Here is a 16,205-nt window from a genome sequence, read left to right as displayed (position 1 = left end):
CACACCAAGGGGTTAATCACAGGACGGCCCCAGGTCGGCAGTTGCAGAAAGAACAGAGCCTCTAGGTGTAATGGTAATGCCCCCGTTGCTCCTAGAGGCTCATTTGCATATATGAAAACATTGTTTTTCTCAGCAATGCGGGCACATATGAACATGGGACCGACACAGATGTCTTCAGCTGCTATACATAACAAAAGGTCCACAGATGCCCCAGGGAAAGGATGGAGAGCTCATGTTCTAGGTCTGAGGGCCGAAGGTCTTTGGAGACCTCAAGAGATGGCTCTATCATCCAACCTCCAAGTGTTGGGGGTTAGGGTTACAGAGCTCTAGTACATTTCCAGTACAGTCAGATAATGCAGTGACTGTACCAGCAGGGGGGCACCAGGTCTCCACAATTATTGAAACCAGGGATTCTTGATGTGGACAGAGGCCCATCTTTCAGATCTAACAGCAGTGCAAATACCAGGAATTCTAAATATCTGGGCAGGCAGATTAAGTTAACTACAAGCAGTCCCAGGAAAATGGGAGCTGAAATCAGGAAGTATTTGACCAGGTGGTTCTGAGAATGGGAAGACCGGTGATCTATATGATGGCCTCCAAGAGCAACAGAAAAGTTTCACTTTTTTTCTCCATGTTCCCTTGCGATAGACCTTTCACGCTGGATGCTTTTTTCATCACATAGGATTTCAGTCTGGCATACATTTTTCATCCCATTCCTATGAATATAAGAATTCTCTTGAAGATGAGTGAAGAGGGATCAATTATTATAGTGTTCCTACCCTACTGGACTAAACGGGTCTGGTTCCCTATTCTGATTCAGATGGCAAAGAGGAATTTCTGGAGACTTCCTCTCCACCTAGACTTACTCAAACAGAACAGACTATGTTGAACCAACCTCAAAGTCCTCAAATTCACAACCTGGACGTTAATAGGCCCATCCTGACGAAGCTGGGGTTCTCTTCTTCCATTATTGACACTTCAGTCCAGTCCAGAAGGTCTGCAAGATCCAAAGCCTGTCACAAAGTCTTCAAGTTATGGCGCCTAGAAAATGGGAAAGACTGGGAGGATCAATCTGTGCAGGACATTCTTGCTTTTCTACAGGCAGGGTTTGTCAGGACCCTTGCTGCACAAATGTCTGCTCTGTAAAGTCATGGGCTAGACTACCTCTTGTCAGCAGGATTCTCAGGACATTCCCAAAGTGGGATCTACCTTTGGCCCTAGAGGTTGTTTAGTGAAGCTTCGAAGTAGAAATGAGATACTGGTAATTGACTTTTAAAGGTCCTGTTGCTAGTAGTGTCAGTCATATGCATGCCTTGTCAGTTTGGGAACCTAACATTACCTTCCTCCCAGGAAAGTTCCGTCATCGACAAATATTAGGGGAGTTTTCTCGCGTCTCTTTTGGTGGAAAATCAGAACTCTTCAAGTGAAGATTCGCATCCATTAGACGTTGGTCATTGTTCATGGGTGGAAAGAACCAGTTCCTTCAGAAGGTCGGAAAATCCTCAAAAAGGCCTAAAAGCCTCAAAAACAACCTTGGCCATATGGCTAAGAGAGACTGTTACTTTCTGTTATATCCAAGTTGGGTAGAGTCCTCCGGATCCTATCCGTGCACACTCTACTCGTTCCTCGGCAGGAGCCTAGGCTGAGAGAGGAAGATTTCCAGTTGACCGTATCTGTGGTGCAGCTTTCTGGACTAGGACTAATACCTATAAAGCACTACTGGCTGGACTTTGGGGCGTCAGATGAAGCAGCTTTTGGCTGGACAGTGTTATCTACATCTCTCCCTCGCCTTTAATCTTGTAATATCCCCTTGATGTGCTGCTACGTAGAATGTACAACACACTGTGTGCTGTCCGCATTTCAGGAGTGCAGCCCTGAACTTTCGGTCCGCGACTCCGGAAAAAAATAGAACATGTCCTATTCTTGTCCGCAATTCCGGACAAGAATAGGCAGTTCTATGGAGGTGCTGGCCGGGTGTATTGCGGATCCACAATACACTACGGACATGTAATATACTTACACTATTCTTCGTTCCTGTAGTCCAAGCTATGCCACAGGTTTGGCCTCTTCCATTAATTGTATTTTCTGCATTTCGGTATTTTTTTTATTGACATCGGTGTGGGGGGGGGGGGGGGGAATTGTAGCCTGGGGGACATCTTATATTACCTGTATTTCGTATTCTGGTCATCTGTCCTACCAGTAGCCAGGGGATTAACCCTTGGTATTCTGCTGCTTGGACTACAGGAAAGCAGAACAGTGTGAGTAAAATGTAGTCTTTTCTCCATTTCTGTGTGTAATTGGACGGTTCTACATAATACAGTCATTCTCTCCCATTGCCAGCAATCACAGTCCTAATGCAGAACTGGCAGCAAACACTGCTGGAGCAGCTGCTTACAAGATAAAAGATCATGTCTGTGAATGCAGTACTGTACGCACCTGTATCCGGGACACATCCATACATACCAGATAATCCTGAAGAGATGAGTGATTGTTTCTTGGGCTCCTTGTATTAGCGCATGAATGGACAAGTGATCTGATGCAGAAAGTTCTTATCCGAAAACAGAAAATCCCACTTTCGTCAGTTTATATCTTGTATTTAGTCTTTTACTACTCTACATAATTTCTTATACACAATCCACATCGAGTGCCATCCATTCTAGACAGTCTCTACTGTTGACCCAAACACCTCTGTGCCCCCTAAAGGGGTATTCCAGCCTGAAGCATTTACCACCTATGTAGTAGATAGGTGATAAAGGTTAAATTGTAGGGGTCCATCTGGCCGACGGCGCGATTTTGATTGTTTTCATCAGTGCTTTTAATGGAGCCGCAGGGTGGATTGCTTGATCTCGTTCCACTCAAGCTCCAAGAAGTCAGTCATGTGCTGTGAGTAACCAGCAATCAGATAGATGCTAAATGTTTTGGGCTGGAATACCCATTTAAATACATACCTTTTTGAATTGATAAATATATTTGTAATAATAAATCTAAAATTATATTATGATTTGTTGTCATTTGGACCTATATAATTCTATATGTGGTGATTTGCAAATGGAATAATACGGCGGCGCACAGAAAGGCATAAAAAGTGTCCTGTATAAAATATTGGACATAGCAGGATGCAGTTCATTGCTGCACAGAGCATGTTGTGAATAGTGTACTTCCTAGATTGCAGAACCACCAGAACAAGCAGGAAATGTTGGAAGGTTTCAGCTCATAAACCTGCAGAACTGTGAATGCAGCTCTGGAGCACGATAAAATGGTGTTCAGATGTGAACATAAAGTAACTAATTGCATGAACAGGCGGTAACCTAGCATAAGACAAACCTGGCCCATAAATAGTGTGCCGGCACAGAAAAGCCTCGGATCATAGAAACATTAGCCGGACAGAACTGAACTCATCTTTTTTATAAGCATCTGAGCTGACTGCAAAAATCTTCATACAGAAAGGAAAAGGAATCTTAAAAATGTAGATGTTATTAAACAGTGTTCAACCTCCGGGTCCAAGGCGAATCTGCGATCTCAGCACAAAGAAGTGTAGAGCACAAAGCAGAGTGACAAGATCTGTTAAAAATAAATGTTCATATGTAATAATCTGGATGTAGTCAGAGAGGAAAATGTGAAAAAACCAAAAGGGTGTAAATGAAGATAGAGTAGCAATAACCTGAGCTTGGTTTCTAACCAGCTGTATCTGTGGTCAGTAGTTCGTGCATGGCCACCAACTTCTCACCTGTCCTGTTTCTCTGATGGTACATGCCCCCTGTCATCATACAAGCCTATATCTAGCCTTCTAAAGGGTATTTAAGGCACCTTCCTCTGTGGGAAGGTTACTGAGCAGAAGGTTACCTAGCTTGCTAGTCCTTGTGAAGGTTTTGTTGCCATCTGATGTTCAGTGCCTGACTTCTGCCTGTTTACCGTACTGTACTTGTTCCTATCCTCTACCTGCTAATTGTACCAACCCTGTCCTGCCTGGCCTGTTTACTGGACTGAACAAACTCTGCCGGCCCTGATCATGGCATGTCCACTCACTATCATTTTGACTGTCTCCTTTGGTGCATGCAACGGTGTCTCTTGATAGAAGTGAGGTCTGCACTCTTGTGAGTTGGTGCTCATGAAGAACATGTCAGTCAATATGATTCAGAAATTCACGGCACTCCAAAGTGATAATGCAATTCATTCTTGTTTTATTGTAAGTGGTAATACATCCAAGAGACAATCCAGGTATGTGTAAAATCTTATCAATTACAGAAAAGCCACTGAATACATCAAAACTGAATGTTTCGGTCATGTATGGACCTTCCTCAATGGTGCAATCTGTGGCCAAAATGCGTTCAGCTTAGAGTCCTCTGGATCTTATGGCATCCACTGGTGTCTCTTGACCTGCCTGGGTCAGCAGTCACTAAAGTGAGACTACTACAAGAGAGAGTGACCTGGTGGTTCCCTTGCAGCAGACACCAGATCCCCGTATAGCAGTGAAAGGGTGAAGACCAGGGGGCCATATAGAAAACACCAATTCTGTATACTTCTGCCTTGGTCCTGCTCACACAGCTGCAGTTTGATACAGTGGGGAAGAGATGGGGAACTAATGCCATTAGCTAAGGCAGTCAAACGACGCACCGGATTTATCGGCCATATTTGTTACAGTGTGTGATACATTTGGTGCATGTTAAACTCTTTCCTTCCTGATACCACCTCTTCAGAGGTGTTCCTTAGATCATTTTTTGCAACAAAAACCTGGTGCACACTATTAAAATAACAGCTATTTTTTTTTAAGCCGACAAAAAACTAAAATTATCAAGTGTTTTGGAAAAACTGAAAGATCAGCAAAGTGAAATAAAGGAGAGGCCAGACCAGAGCGCAGTCTGAGCACACCACAAGCCTCTCCGGCTCGGTAATTCTTTCCAGATGTAACCAGCGATGAAGTCATCTGGGGGACCTGCCTGTCACAGGAATGACTTTCCATTCCACCATCCTGAACAAGCGGAAGTGTGGGCTCAGAGTTTGCTGGTTCCTGAACAAGGAATAAGGAGACGTTAAGGAGAGAGGTGGGATGGTTCTGGTGGGGACGTCATATGACTTGCTTTATTTTGTAGAAGGTCGCTTTCCAACCAACAAAATTAATTCATATCCTGCATTTATAATTCTACATTTTGTTGATAAGCTGTGGTAGCACTGTATAGTCTACACACACTAGAGGACCACACAAGTTCTGAACACGTACCTGCCCAGTAATGGCGTCTTCCATACATTCAGGAATGACAACGCAGTTTTACCAGGACTTACCATGGATTTGGGATGTGGTGTGTAGGGGTGAAACACATGGTCTACCAACCCGGCACAATACCACTATGTGTGGTGGCACAGGGCTAGGGTTGAGCCCAGAGATGATAACATCACTGGTGGTTATAGGACCATACATGCCGGGATCACCACAGGCGCACCCAGTCCATGGCCAATGTGCTCTTTATTGGAGAACGTATTTTCACGTCTCTGTATAGAAGCTCTGTACTCAGGGCAGGCCACTGGTAACAGAGACTTTAAAGTCCAAGTCAATACCTTCACAAGCATGAATGCAGAAAGCTTGAATCAGGACAGGAGGCAGGATCCTCACAGCATACAGGGCTATGATCCAAGATGGTGTTAGTGTCATTTCTCCTCATTACGACAATCAGCAATGAACATATGGAGCTTTGCATCAGGTGAATGATATCACATTCCGCACCTGTCTGCAATCTGATGTTATGTCCTGCATGCAGTGATCCATTTCTTATTACTTTAATCTATCTCTCAGACAGACAAGGCCAGAAGCTTTGTAGACCCGAGGAACCCTAAATGTGCATACAGGATACAACTGTACTCTCGTCTACCTGGGCACTGAGAAGAGCGAGTGTCCGCCTATCTACCGGCAGATGACTGATCGGCTCATCAATAGCAGCTGCTCAGCTACAGGAAAGTGCTGCAGTGTGCTCTCTGTGCAGGAGAGGGGCAATAAATTACTATTGACCCCGCACATCAAAGACTTCTTGGCCTAATCTACTAAATGAGTAGCATACAGTCCGAGAAACTTCTGGGATTTATCAAACGCAGCAGGTAAAATACGCAGAAGATCAGTAACTGTGGAGACTCTTCTCATTTTGGATGGACAGTTGCACATATTAAAAATACATTAAAGGGCTCCTGTCAGCAGATCTGTCCCCATGACACTGACTGACCTGTTACATGTGCGCTTGAACTCTGAAGGTATCTGTGTTGGTCCCATGTTTATATATGTGCCCACATTGCAGGGAAAAATAATGTTTTAATATATGCAAATCAGAGAATAAGCCACATGATGCGGCCAACAGATCCAAACAGCCACAAGTGGTGACCCCAGCAGAATAGTGAGTGCAGCTCTGGAGTATAATACAGGATGTAACTCAGGATCAGTACAGGATAAGTAATGTATGTGCACAGTGACTGCACCAGCAGAATAGTGAGTGCAGCTCTGGAGTATAAAGCAGTATGTAACTCAGGATCAGTACAGGATAAGTAATGTATGTACACAGTGACTGCACCAGCAGAATAGTGAGTGCAGCTCTGCAGTATAATACATGATGTAACTCAGGATCAGTACAGGATAAGTAATGTATGTACACAGTGACTCCACCAGCAGAATAGTGAGTGCAGCTCCGGAGTATAATACAGGATGTAACTCAGGATCAGTACAGGATAAGTAATGTATGTACACAGTGACTGCCCCAGCAGAATAATGAGTGCAGCTCTGGAGTATAATACAGGATGTAACTCAGGATCAGTACAGGATAAGTAATGTATGTACACAGTGACTGCACCAGCAGAATAGTGAGTGCAGCTCTGGAGTATAATACAGGATGTAACTCAGGATCAGTACAGGATAAGTAATGTATGTACACAGTGACTGCACCAGCAGAATAGTGAGTGCAGCTCTGAGGTATAATACAGGATGTAACTGAGGATCAGTACAGGATAAGTAATGTATGCACACAGTGACTGCACCAGCAGAGTAGTGAGTGCAGCTCTGGAGTATAATACAGGATGTAACTCAGGATCAGTACAGGATAAGTAATGTATGTGCACAGTGACTGCACCAGCAGAATAGTGAGTGCAGCTCTGGAGTATAACACAGGATGTAACTCAGGATCAGTACAGGATAAGTAATGTATGTGCACAGTGACTGCACCAGCAGAATAGTGAGTGCAGCTCTGGAGTATAATACAGGATGTAACTCAGGATCAGTACAGGATAAGTAATGTATGTACACAGTGACTGCACCAGCAGAATAGTGAGTGCAGCTCTGGAGTATAATACAGGATGTAACTCAGGATCAGTACAGGATAAGTAATGTATGTACACAGTGACTGCACCAGCAGAATAGTGAGTGCAGCTCTGGAGTATAATACAGGATGTAACTCAGGATCAGTACAGGATAAGTAATGTATGTACACAGTGACTGCACCAGCAGAATAGTGATTGCAGCTCTGGAGTATAATACAGGATGTAACTCAGGATCAGTACAGGATAAGTAATGTATGTGCACAGTGACTGCACCAGCAGAATAGTGAGTGCAGCTCTGGAGTATAATACAGGATGTAACTCAGGATCAGTACAGGATAAGTAATGTATGTACACAGTGACTGCACCAGCAGAATAGTGAGTGCAGCTCTGAGGTATAATACAGGATGTAACTGAGGATCAGTACAGGATAAGTAATGTATGCACACAGTGACTGCACCAGCAGAATAGTGAGTGCAGCTCTGGAGTATAATACAGGATGTAACTCAGGATCAGTACAGGATAAGTAATGTATGTACACAGTGACTGCACCAGCAGAATAGTGAGTGCAGCTCTGGAGTATAATACAGGATGTAACTCAGGATCAGTACAGGATAAGTAATGTATGTACACAGTGACTGCACCAGCAGAATAGTGAGTGCAGCTCTGGAGTATAATACAGGATGTAACTCAGGATCAGTACAGGATAAGTAATGTATGTACACAGTGACTGCACCAGCAGAATAGTGAGTGCAGCTCTGGAGTATAATACAGGATGTAACTCAGGATCAGTACAGGATAAGTAATGTATGTACACAGTGACTGCACCAGCAGAATAGTGATTGCAGCTCTGGAGTATAATACAGGATGTAACTCAGGATCAGTACAGGATAAGTAATGTATGTGCACAGTGACTGCACCAGCAGAATAGTGAGTGCAGCTCTGGAGTATAATACAGGATGTAACTCAGGATCAGTACAGGATAAGTAATGTATGTACACAGTGACTGCACCAGCAGAATAGTGAGTGCAGCTCTGAGGTATAATACAGGATGTAACTGAGGATCAGTACAGGATAAGTAATGTATGCACACAGTGACTGCACCAGCAGAGTAGTGAGTGCAGCTCTGGAGTATAATACAGGATGTAACTCAGGATCAGTACAGGATAAGTAATGTATGTACACAGTGACTGCACCAGCAGAATAGTGAGTGCAGCTCTGGAGTATAATACAGGATGTAACTCAGGATCAGTACAGGAGAAGTAACAATGTATTTACAGTATGACATTGTCGATTATTTCTAGATGACAACTTCATTTCTTCGAATGGAAAAAATATATAAATTTTTTTTATAATGTACATCATTAAGTAGCTGAGTTGTCGGTTATGAATGAAGCTCTAAATGAGATCCGTACAGAAGTTTGGGTTTTAAGAATTTGCCTTTGGCCCCACAATTTGTGGAAATATTCAGTCATGTAATTTGAACATGATGGAAAATAAGTCAGAGAGACATTACACTGGAGCACTCAGGTTCGGGGATCATTCAGCTTATGGAAAGCCTTAAAGACAGATTCTTAGTCATTGCAGAAACAGATTCTACAAGATGCTTCATAAATATCCACAATGAAGAACTGAACAGAAAAGAAAAAAAAAAAACTTCTTCAGTAAGAATGGAAAACTATGTCCTACTTCTTCCAGGTGTTTCCATGTAAAACAGTCCGATAACATTCTTCTACAGAAGACCGCTGAAAGACAAACCCGAGGCCGTCACGTCTAATTGGAAGGGCCTGTCTGATGGCATTATATAATACATCACACAGTGCACTGCCCAACTTCACCTGCAGCAGTCATAGACCTGGGGGATTCGAGGAAGATGGGGGTTGTCGTCTTTCCTGTATTCATGAAACACAACAAGTCCTATAACTCATCTTTCCTTAGTTTTCATGTTCTCTGCTTGCAGTCAGTGAACGGGACTGTTTTAGGATCTTTAGGGTAAGTGTAACATGACTTCAGTGCCGCCATACAAAATGTCTGTGAAGTTGAGGCTATGGAACACATTGCAGTTGGGTGGCCGGGGGCCCTCTCATAAGGCAGCATTGTACCGTGGCTCTGGGCCGAGGGTCGCACAATACTGTATGGTCACAGGAACAACGGGCGCACAGATTACAAGCAAAAGCTTGTATCCTCCATTATACGGTGTCTACATCAAGGATCAAACAGTAAAAGAATTCATCTGGACGTGAGATACAAACTGTGAGCAGACTGTTCCCGAGATCCCGGAGAACAATCTTCGCTGGTAAGAAAAAGCAATGCATTATATACACGAGGCAAGAAAGATTGTAGTAGGACAATGTACAAACATTTGCCTGCGTGTAACAGGACCAGTGGTGTGCCCGGGGGGGGGGGGGGGGGGGGGGGTCCGCCTCGGGTGCCAGAAAAGAAGCAATGAGCGATTACATCAGTACAGATGGAAGCGCTCATTGCTTTTCCCTTTATAAGATGCAGTGTATCTTATAAAGGGAATACTAGTGAGCGCTTCTATAATGGAAGCACTCACTAGTCTGCAGGAGAAGGTGGGGGGGGGGGGGGGGGTAAGTGCGCTGTGAGCTATGGCCAGTACTTACCCCTCCTCCTGCCCGCTCTTCTCAGGGCCCGCGCTGCTGTGTCCTGGCTGCCTGCAGCATCAGAGCGCACTCCTCTGACCTGACGCTGCAGGAGGTCGGGTGACTGCAGCGCCGGCCCTAAGAGAAGAGAAGACAGGGAGAGTGGCAACAGGAGAGGTAAGTGACTTTATTATTTTACAGTCTGATCTAAGATCAGATATGGAGGGGTCTGGAGGTATGACTGGGGGGGTCTGGAGGTCTGACTGGGGGTCCTGGAGTGGTCTAATGGGGGGGTTTGGAGGTCTGACTGGGGGGTCTGGAGGTCTGACTGGTTGTGATCTGATTGGGGTCAGGAGGTCTAATGGGGGTAAGATATGGGGGTCTGGAGGTCTAATGGGTGTAAGATATGGGGGTCTGGAGGTCTAATGGGGGTCTGATATGGGGGTCTGAGGTCTAATGGAGGTCTGGAGGTCTAGTGGGAGTCTGGATGTCTAATGGGGGAGTCTGGTCTGATATGTGGGTCTGGAGGTCAAATGGGGGTCTTATATGAAGGTCTTATCTGAGGTCTGATATTGGGTCGGGGTCTTACATGGAGGTGTAATGGGGGTCTTATCTGAGGTTTAAAACTGGGGTCTTATATGGGGTCTGACAGAGGTCTAAAGGGGGTTTGGTCTGAGATGTGGGGGGATCTCATTTAGGTTTTTACATGGGTGTCTGATCTGAAAGCAGGGGCGTAGCTATAGGGGGTGCAGAGGTAGCAGTCGCTACCGGGCCCAGGAGCCTGAGGGGGCCCAAAGACCCTTGTGCTGCATAAGAAGACACACAAAGCACTGAGGGAAGGGGGGCCCAAGCCTAACTCTTGCACCAGGGCCCATGAGCCTTTAGCTACGCCCCTGTCTGAAAGGAAGGTGTTTTTTTCTTTATTACTAGCGCACAATATAAAGGAGTGTTTTTGTACTGACGCACTGTGTGGTACCAGTATTTTCAGGGGGACTGTTTCTGCAGGAAAGTATTGGGGAGCACAGCAGGTACAGTATTGGGGGTGGCAGGATGGGGTGTTTAGAAGGTGGGAGGATGATGGAAAAGTAAGAAAATAAGATGTCTGTTAAACTCTGCAGAGACGAGGCGCGGCTGAAAGAAGTCACCATGGCGGTCTGGTCTGATAGGAGAACAAGAGGAAAGAGAATGTCTACATCAGAGAAGAGAAGTCACTGAATGTAAGAGGTACAGTGAGGAACATAAATATTTGAACACCCTGGGATTTTGCAAGTTCTCCCACTTAGAAATCATGGAGGGGTCTGAAATTCACATTGTAGAGACATTCCCGCTGAGGGGCAGAAATAAAAAAAATCAGGAAATCAAATTGTACGATTTATAAAGAATGTCTTTGTCTTGCACGGCTGAACAGAAGTATCTGAACACCTATAAAAATCAGTGTTACTATTTGGTACAGAAGACTTTGTTTGCAGTTCCAGAGGTCGGACGTCTCCTGTAGTTCTGGACCAGGTTTGCACACACTGCAGCAGGGGTTTCGGCCCGCTCCTCCACACAGATCTCCTCTACATCTGTCAGGTTTCGGGGCTGTCGCTGAGAAACACAGAGTTTCAGCTCCCTCCAAAAATGTTCTATTGGATTTAGGTCTTGAGACCGGCTAGGCCACTCCAGTACCTTGATATGCTTCTTACGGAGCCGCTCCTTGGCTATCCTTGCTGTGTGCTTCGGGTCGTTGTCATGTTGGAAGACCCAGCCACGACCCATCTTCAATGCTCTGACTGAGGGAGGGAGGTTGTTGCTCAAAATCTCACAATAAATGGCCCCATTCATCCTCTCCTTAATACAGTGCAGTCGTCCTGTCCCCTTCGCAGAAAAGCCCCCCCAAAGCATGATGTTACCCCCCCATGCTTCACAGTAGGGATGGTGTTCTTGGGATGCAACTCATCGTTCTTTTTCCTCCAAACACGAGGAGTGAAGTTTAGACCAAAAAGTTCTACTCTGACCACATGACTCTCTCCCCGGCCTCCTCTGGATCATCCAGATGGTCATTGGCAAACTTTAGACGGGCCTGGACATGTGATGACTGGAGCAGGGGAACCTTCCATGCAATGCATGATCTGAAACCATGACGGCACGTAAGGTCAGGTTGGTATAGCTTACACACACCTCCTGTCCACGCGGGCACAGAGAGGCAACAAGCTGAGAGAGCCTTTTCACTGCCGCAGTGAGACAGCGCGTCCTCAGCCCGGGGATCTGCCACCAGTTCTCGTTTGATATAAGCCCGGTCCGCTAACGGGATTATATAGGGCCAGAAACCAACCCGCGGTAGCTTATAACTAGGCCAAAACACGGACATGGGGATTCGTGATCGAGATACAAGACAGCACAAGATTAAATTATAGATTTAATCGCCGTATGGGCACACTAGATTTAACACAATATACACAGACAATATATACAGTGGTCTGAGGTTACAGATTACAGGTTATATGGGTACAACAGGGTTAAGCAGGGTAAAAGTCAGTTACCGGGTAGATGAAAGTATCTTTTGGTTGGGAGATGTTCTTTGCTGGAGTCCACATGAAGGGCCGTGATCTCAGCTATTTCCTGGGTCCCTCTAAACACATTTGTAGGATGTGACCCATCTTCAGAGAAAGACGTGCCTACTTGCTGGCACCAGACTTTTAACCTGTAGCCAGCCCCTCCCCTCCCGGCGGGGTCCACTCCCCCTCTTCTGGGCTGGCAGCAAATGACCCACAAAACCCTTTAGGGTTCATAGCTCTACACCAGAGGGTCATAGAGAGATGGTTCTGGGACCAATGGACCTGCCTGGGTTCCGGCTACAAGTACAGCCCAAACCTGGTACCGTTATGTGGTTTCTATGGGAAAATATGGATATCTCCCTACCCTGACCTCGTCCCATTAAACAAAGACCATGGGAACGTACCTCGTGGCCAGCGGTTCACAAATATGTATCCGGTTTGCGCCTGCGATGGCCAAGCGGTTCATAATTCCTTATGAAAGGTAGGTGCCAACATGTCTGGGAGGTCTCATTGATCCTGGGCAAGGGCGGATACCCCCTCCTGGGGGTTTTCCTGCAGGATTCAGTTGTCTCCAAACTGGTGGAGGTGAGGTGTGACCTTCTCCTTGAAGCGTGGACCCCCTGGGGGGCTTTCTTCCTTGCCATCTGACACTCAGATGGCTGGGGGGTGGAAACTAATTTTGCATGTACACTGAACATGCCAAGGAGGTGCATCAGATGACAATCAGGCCTGGGGCTTTGAAGCAGGGCCCTCCTGTGCAGTTCACTACCTCCGCTATCTGTCAGCAAATGGGGGTGTGAGGACATGGCTGACAGTAAATATTAATCCATATTCCTCACAGGGGCACTATGGGGATTTCTATTATGGAGGAGGCACATAAGGCATTACTACTAATTAAGGGAGCACAGTGGGCATTATTACTGTGAAGGGGCAAAATGGGCATTACTACTATAAAGGGGGCACAATGGGGATTATTACTATGAAGGGGACACAATGGGGATTATTACTGTGAAGGGGGCACAATGGGGATCATTACTGTGAAGGGGGCACAATGGGGATCATTACTGTGAAGGAGGCACAAAGAGGGCATTACAACTGTGAAAGGGGGACAGAGAGGGCATAACTACTGTGAGAGGGCACAATGTGGGCATAACTACTGTGAGGGGGCACACATACAAAACTACTGTGAAGGTTGTACAATGAGGGCAATACTACAGGGTGGACCATTTATATAGATACACCTTAATAAAATGGGAATGGTTGGTGATATTAACTTGCTGTTTGTGGCATATTAGTATATGTGAGGGGGGAAACTTTTCAAGATGGGTGGTGACCATGGCGGCCATTTTGAATCCAACTTTTGTTTTTTCAATAGGAAGAGGGTCATGTGACACATCAAACTTATTGGGAATCTCACAAGAAAAACAATGGTTTTAACGTAACTTTATTCTTTCATGAGTTATTTACAAGTTTCTGACCACTTATAAAATGTGTTCAATGTGCTGCCCATTGTGTTGGATTGTCAATGCAACCCTCTTCTCCCACTCTTCACACACTGATAGCAACACCGCAGGAGAAATGCTAGCACAGGCTTCCAGTATCTGTAGTTTCAGGTGCTGCACATCTTGTATCTTCACAGCATAGACAATTGCCTTCAGATGACCCCAAAGATAAAAAAGTCTAAGGGGGTCAGATCAGGAGACCTTGGGGGCCATTCAACTGGCCCACGACGACCAATCCACTTTCCAGGAAACTGTTCATCTAGGAATGCTCGGACCTGACACCCATAATGTGGTGGTGCACCATCTTGCTGGAAAAACTCAGGGAACGTGCCAGCTTCAGTGCATAAAGAGGGAAACACATCATCATGTAGCAATTTCACATATCCAGTGGCCTTGAGGTTTCCATTGATGAAGAATGGCCCCACTATCTTTGTACCCCATATACCACACCATACCATCAATTTTTTTGTTCCAAGAGTCTTGGAGGGATCTATCCAATGTGGGTTAGTGTCAGACCAATAGCGGTGGTTTTGTTTAGTAACTTCACCATTTACATAAAAGTTTGCCTCATCACTGAACAAAATCTTCTGTGTAAACTGAGGGTCCTGTTCCAATTTTTGTTTTGCCCATTCTGCAAATTCAGTGCGCCGATCTGGGTCATCCTCGTTGAGATGCTGCAGTAGCTGGAGTTTGTAAGGGGGCCATTTGTGAGTAGCTAATATCCGCCGAAGGGATGTTCGCCATCCTCGGGACGGTGATACAGTCGGATGCTGCAGCGGAGCACAGGTGCGACGTCTCCCTGCCCAGTTACCCCTCTGACAGCTTTCAGGCCTAGTGCCTGTAGCCTATCAGAGGGCGGCACGATGAGACCATCATCAGTGGCGTAGCTATAGGGGAATCGGCTGATTTGGGGCCCATCCAGGAGGAGGAGGACTAAAAGATTTTGTCAGGGCCCCATCAACAGTATTACACAATTAAATGATATACAGTGACAGTATAGGAAACGGATGGAACAGCTGCCGCCCCTGTTCTGAGAGAGCGATCTTTACTAGCCCCATTCAAAAATTAGCTGTGGGGCCCAGTCATTTCTAGCTACGCCACTGACCATCATCATTGCACCGCCCTAAGCCAGGCAGTGTACGGAGCACAACCTTATTACTGACGGCCTCATGGAGGTAAGTATGCATGTTTATTTTTTTCACGTGACACCATGCTTTTGGCCAATATGGGGAAGGGGAGGAGAGGAGCACTATAGGGGGCATTATATACTGCCACACATTATAGGAGGCACTATAGAGATGGGGGGAGAGGAGCACCATGGGGCTTCTACTGGGGGCACTACATAGGAGCATTTTATACTGGAAAACATTATGGGGGCAATATATGGGGGTATTTTAAACTGGCACGCATTATGGGAACATTGGTTCTACGGGGGGGGGCACTAAGAGGGGGTATTTTTTTGTACTGGCATAAGGTAGGGGGCACTGGCAAACATTATGGGGGGCACTATAGGGACATTGGCTCTACTGGGGGCATTAGGAGGTATTTTTAACAGGGGCTTTTTTTGTACTGGCACACATTATAAGGAGGGGGGGTTTGCACTGGCACACAGTATAAGGGGCATTTTTGTGTACTGGTGCACATTATAAGGGGGCATTTTTGCACTGTCACACATTATGAGGACAATTATTACTACTGGAGGGCTAAGGGGAACATGATTACTAGTATGGGCACTATGTTAGCATTATTACTTCTGGGGCACAGTGGGGACTTTACTACTGTTGGGGGCACTGTAGGGCACTAGTACTACTAAGTGCGCTGTGGCAGAGAATTATTACTATTGGTGGGACTTTTGGGAGCACTATTACTGTGGGAGGCTGTTTCAGTTCTCACTCTTAGGCAGCAGAAAGGCTAGGTGCACCCCTGCACATGCCTGACCCACTGCTCCATTCACTTCAGGGGGCCCTCTTTCTCATGACTGATGGGGATCCCAGCAGTAGGACACACACTGATCTAACGGCTATCCCATATCCCGCGGAAATCCGACAACTGGAAATCGTCAGAATACCGCTTTATATATCACTTAGCACAAGCAAACAGGGGCGTAGCCATAGGGGGTGCAGAGGTAGCAGTCGCTACCGGGCACAGGAACCTGAGGGAGCGCAAAGACCCCTGTGCCACATAAGAAGACACTGGTAATTATAGAAAGTGCATGCTAATCAAGTTACACATCTGTCCGGAGGGAAGGGGATAGGTCAAGAATTTGGCATGGTCGG

This window comes from Bufo bufo, chromosome 8 (genome assembly GCF_905171765.1).
Source record: "Bufo bufo chromosome 8, aBufBuf1.1, whole genome shotgun sequence".
Taxonomy (NCBI): Eukaryota; Metazoa; Chordata; class Amphibia; order Anura; family Bufonidae; genus Bufo; species Bufo bufo.
The sequence above is the reverse complement of the archived record's forward strand: the minus strand, read 5'-3'. Positions refer to the sequence as shown.